This window comes from Pygoscelis adeliae, unplaced genomic scaffold (assembly GCF_000699105.1).
Source record: "Pygoscelis adeliae isolate BGI_AS28 unplaced genomic scaffold, ASM69910v1 Scaffold314, whole genome shotgun sequence".
Lineage (NCBI taxonomy): Eukaryota > Metazoa > Chordata > Aves > Sphenisciformes > Spheniscidae > Pygoscelis > Pygoscelis adeliae.
This window is the reverse complement of record NW_008824668.1, coordinates 240,386-246,477: the sequence shown is the minus strand read 5'-3', so window position 1 is coordinate 246,477 and position 6,092 is coordinate 240,386.

Genomic DNA, 6,092 nt, shown 5'->3' with positions numbered 1-6,092 from the left:
TTTATAGAAATGGTTTGAAGCTGGTGCATTTTGTGGGAGAGGGGTTGGAGCTTTCTTGAGGAGGAGGAGGAAGGAAGAACGTCAGTGTATGGCAGGAGGAGCCGATTGTCCCAAACTGTTTTTCTCACTTTAAGAAATGTACGAAGTTTTACATGAAAAATGTTTTATACCGCATGAAGTGTATAAGCCCTTTCCTATCAGGCCCTTGGTACACACATACGTATGGGAAATGGGCATCACGTTCCATGGACTTCATTCACAGGGGCTTTTCCTAATTTTTGATGGCTCAATTTTGCCCCTTTCAGGCTGTCTGAAGCATGTGGCTGCTTGTCTGTCATCTGCGTGCGACTTCATTTATGGGACAGCGTGTTCTGCGGAGAGGAAGGAACGACGGGGAGAGCGAACCCACCGCCAGGCATCGCCTCTCTCCGCATCTCTCCAGCTGATGGAGCAGATGAGAGATGCGGTGGGTTACATAAATGTAGCAACCAGAAACTTAATGAAATGGCTCTAAATGTGACAGCATTCATGAAAAGATTAATTACCAGGAGTAAAGGGGGAAGGATGCCAGGAATTGATAGGATTGGTACCAATACCAAAACCCTGCTGTGCTAGCAGAGCCATAATATGCAGTCCTAATCTGTGGGCCTATTGTTTTTCTTACAGAAACAACAGGCTTCAGCCAATGATACAAAAGGGGCTACATTACAGTTTCTGCAGGAAAAACAACAACAGCCATTAGAAATAATTACCTTAAGACAAATCGGCAAGCAGAGTGTGGCACACACTAATATCCTCCCAAGCACGAGTCTCTGGGAAGAGAGGGACTGTTGCTGTATTTATCCCAGTGGTCGCACAAATGAAGGGAGAGAATTAGAAAGAAGAAAGTGGGCGAGAGTGAGAAACAAAACGAGACAAGGACAGAAAGAGTGAGAGAAAGAAATGGCAGGTTTTCCCACCAGAGACCGGTCGGTGCGCTCTTCCCTGGCATGAACGTGTCAGAGGACGTGGGCTGATGTCTCCCTACTTGCAGTCTCCCTGTGCAATTTCAGCAGAGAAGAGTGAATACGTGTTCATTTGGATTTGCTGGTTAGGCCCTCAGTTTTCCAGGGAGTAATTAACTATGAGGAAAGGCGGCAAAGAATCAAACCCAGAAACTCTCTTAAATGAGACCATTATTACTGTTCTCTACAAAGACCTGCCCTCTCTACTTCCCCCGAGGCAAAGGAGTTTATATTTGTAATTTGTTCTTGCCCATCTTCTCTCCTTGGCAGAATTGATGCATCTGACGTATGAAATCACAAACTAACCCGTGGCAGGATAAAAATGAAAAAGCTCCATTTTGCAGTGGGATTAGACGAACACATTTGACTAATGGTGATTTCCTGCTGCATTTTATGTTGACTGTGATTGCGCAAAAACTTTAAACTCAGATTTCAGATGACTGAAGACACTGAGAACATTGTATTAACTCCCAGTACAATGAGGTTTTACAGGATGCTGCCAAATACATCCTTAGACAGCATTTCCCTCTATATTTTGAGTTATTTGGATGTGTAAATATATCGTATATTTTGATATAGACATGCCGTTTCTCTTTGATTTGTATGTGTACTGATCAGTATTGTATTTTAACTGTAATAGTAGCATATAAAATACACATACAAATAAGTACAATTTTATATGTACAACTATAAATAACTACGTAAACAAGGACTTCATCTATACGGATGTGTGCATACGAATAGATCCGGGGGTAGCGATCTCTGGAAAGACAACTGCCACCATCTGTAACGGAGACTACTTTATGTAAGATATGATATGTAGATATCTATCTTTATGTAGATAGATAACCAAACAACTGTCTATTGAACAGGATGTATCTATAGCTATCTTACTTGAAATAAAAAATACACAACATTCTTAGCATCTACAGTGTTAATACATAACATATGGTGTCTGTTTCACATGCTAATAGTGACTTTTTAATTTGAAGTCAGCCCCAATGAACCTAAATCCGTGCTGTCTCCAGGATTAATTATGAGTACTAGACTGTGATACCAAGCCTCTCTTCTTGATAAGCTTTATAAACCAGGTTTGCACACAGGATAAAATAGCTCCTGAGAGCTGCCATATTTAACCTATACGCGACCTGCTGGTACATCTTTTGGAGAAAGCAAGCAACTTGATAAGGTACTTGGTTCTATTGTCAGGGCATGGGCACTACCAGAGTGAGAAACACAGCATTTATGGATGTTGACATTAATTACTGAGCCCCAGATACCTGTTTAGCATAACCCTTGGAAATGCTTTATTTAATATGCAACCGTTACTTCAAAAGCAGGGAGACAGGTCCGAATGGAGTGCAGCGTCACGAGGTCCACGGCTCCCATGTTAACCAATATTCTTCTGCACCTGCATTGCTTCTCCTGCCCACAGCCCCATGTGTTTGGGAGCTCCTCCTGGTGATGCTTCTCTGGGCTGGGGTGGGGGGTGGAATCCTGAGGGACAGGAGAATACAAGCGACCACGCGTGGGTTGGCCTGAAGGTCCATCTAGTAGAGATGCTTAGAGAAAAAACATAAAAACAAGGCCAGCCCACCCCCTTATCGCCTCTATTCCCTGCAGCACTGAGCTTCCCGAGTCAGAGGCTGTATCTTTTTTGCTAAAATATCCCTGGCTGGTGCTCACTGCATGAATTTGTCTATAGCTTTCTCAACCTGTTTGTGCTTCGATTTCCACAGAGGAGAGGGGAGTACACAGCCAACGAGTGCTCTCACTGGCCCAAGGTAATTTCATAGCTGTACAAAAGCCCTTAGTGTCACTTTAAATAGGTTTAGGTGCAAAGATCAGAGTCTATCCTAAGCAGAGCTATAATGTTCTTCCTTGGAGAAAACAGCTTCTTGATGCCCATGAGGATCCTGCTGCAGTGAAGACATTAGAGCTAGTTTTCTCTAAAATACATGTGCTTGGATGCTCAGGTGGCTGCAAGTTTATCTCCTCTTCCTTGACAAATAGACCCGCTTAAAGAATTGAAACTTTCTTTCTTTTTCTGATTCTCTTTTATTAACCTCAGGTTTTTAAATTACTGAAAAATATATTTAAAGTGGTTTTCAAGGTCACTGGAAAACTACATTTTTGAAGTGTCAGTAGAAAATAACCAACTTTCGAACCACAAAAACGGCGATATTTATTTTTGAACCTGCGAGACCGGTGATAAACCCAAGCTGTTTACATTAGTTTGAAATCTGTTTTCCTGGTTTCGGCCAGCCATGGCCCTTCTGCAGCTACTTTCCCTCTAGATAATTTGCCATTCCCACTGCAGCGTAAATTCTTCTCCAGACAGTAATGCGGTGGCTGCCAGCCCTGCCACCAAAATGGCCCTGTCTCACAGCTAAGTCGGATCAGCCTGAGACAGGATTTTCCTGACACAAACTGTCTGTCAGGGCTGCAGAACCGGGGGAGCGGGGTTTCCGGGGGTGGCATTCACATCTGTGGTTTGGTACGAAGCTATTGCCCCCGGCCAGCGCCTGATGCCGTGGTATTGCCTGCAATCATCTTCCAGAGAGACAGGATCAATCATTTGTAATAATTAACAATCCCAGAAGAGTTTTCATGAGAACTGATGTGTTTATCTGTCATGCCCTGGCTAAATTCCAGCAAGGACTACACGACATCCTGCCTCTGTAATTGTATTTCATCCACCTAAATTCTCCTGCAGTCTCGACCAGGAAGGGTAGTCTTCGTTATTCCTTGTCTAGCAGCTCTTGCACTGCAAGAAATATTCAAAAAACTATTCAGAAATAGCTGCTGAGCCAAAAACGTTTCAGTTACAAGTGGATCAGTATTGCAAAATCTTCTGATTTTATGATGAGCCGTAGGATTTTTAGTATTTTTCCTAAAGCCTCAGCTGCTGGAGTCATTATGAAGCACAAGGATCTCAGTTTTCATGTTTTCAAGTAAGTGGCTAGCCCTTGTAGTTGAAAACACGAGGCATGTTTACCCTAGAGGCTGAGAAGCCAGATGGTGGATAAAGAAAACGCAACAATTTTGGGTTTTAATCTCATGATTTTTTAAGCCAGTCTCATAATTTTGGGGAGCTGGACTCACAGTTTGTGAATGTTTGCAGTTGGCAATACTGACTGATCGTAATGTATCTCTTGTTTATCAAACAGGAGTACCACAGAGCTTAATTAGTTGCTGATTTAATTCATGTTTGCCAAAAGCTTTGAAATCCTTGGATTCATTGAGTTCCTTTTAGGACAAAATACAATTTCCAATGTTAAATCTGCTACTCTGGGAATCTTTCAGTAGCCGGCAGTTCAATTTAGCTGCTAAAACGCATTTCTGTAGCATTCTCACTGAGGAAACTTTGAAGACCCCATTCCCTGGAGGCAGAGTTACCATACATGACCACAAGGTGAACAGTGTCTTTCCAATGGGCTCTTGGGGACAAAACTAGACAATCTTCTGAGTCCCGTTCACACCCAATTTTGGGGGGATCACCCAGCAGCACCCAAGCAGAACAGGAACTCACACAAGGGTCTTCCAGTGCCGTTGGAGGCTAGGAGAAGTCATGCTGTTTTGAGCAGCCAGCTCTCAGGCTGCTGAAGGTCTCCGCTGACCACGACCCGAGCCGGTCTGCTCTATCGTGAACGCTGATGTGCAGCATCACTCTGTGGCACCGCACACAAATAAAGGAGATCAACCCGCAGCCGTGCCGTAAAGAGCTTGACTCCAGGCTTTCACTTAGCGTCACCCAAAGCAACAGCTCAAATCGTCCTTCCACCTTACCCACCGCTGGACTGAAGCAAACATTAAACATTTAGTAGAACCGGTTCGCTTGGTGGGATGGCTGCTCTGCAACGAGACACCACCCCCCCGCCATCCCATTGCAACCCAAATGCAGGCCTGGTAGCCAGGTATTTATATGACACAAAGTTATTACTACTTTGAAAATATTTGCATGGAATAAGTAGCGCCTTCCAACCCTTCGCTAGACAACTTTAAAAAAGGACAGGCTTTGCTCAGACTGTTTGTTTCCTCCCAGGGCCATTCAGGCAGCTGGGGCACGGAAAATGGTGTGTCATGCAGTAAAATAAGGTGCCTCGTGCTAGGCCTGGTGAGAACGTCTTTTAAGCCAAAATAATGCTGGGTCTTATTTACTTGACAGCTCAGACATTAATTTAAGACAGGCACAAATGAATTACCGGCCATGTTACAGTTGCCTTGTTGGAATCCCTCTGCTATAATCTCATAGTTTTTTCACCTAATTAATTTCCCCTTTCCTTGCACCAGTGTTTCATGAGTGCATCTTGTTTGGAGGAGATTAAGAGTCACACACTTCATTAGTAAGGTGTAAATTATCAGAGAGACCCTCTCCATCCACCTGCTTAATTGGGTTAATGAAGCGTCTCTGTGGGCCCTGGTAAGACAGCACTGCTCTCTGCTCCCTGCAGGCGTTACCAGGGCTGTTTGGAAAATAGATGGAGAACTTAAAGTTCCCACCTTTGTTCTTTTTGAGAGTTGCAGGCATTTAATTAAAAAAAAAAAAAGAGGAAGGAGAAAAGCTAAAGTTGACACAAATTGCAAGATAAAACATTCCCATCTCTAAAATTACAGTCATAAATATTGCTCAAATCAGTCTATATCAGAACTTTCTTATGGTTAATTCCTAATTAATACTAATTCCTAATTTTTTCTCTACCTAAAACACCCAGATTGCATTAATATAACACACAGAGAAATGCCATTAATGTTCAGTTAAATGGTTAAACTGATACGGAGGCCACAGCGATGCAAAGGTAAAAATGGGGGGCGTGCTCAGTCTCCAGTCGTGTGATGTGGGGTGCAGACAGTTCTGGGCAGTGCTGCCAGCTCGTTCCTGCTAGAGCTGATTCCACATGGAAACCAGGTCCCTTTATCTCTGCACATCCCCATCTCGCCTCTGCTTGGTTTTTGGAGACTATTCTTGCAAGGGAAAGTGATAAAACTCATATCAGGCGCATACATTGCAGCACATCCCCCGAACAGGAAATTTTAAATTGATATTAGAGATTATTTGCACTGCAACTGTCGGCTCGGAAAGCCACG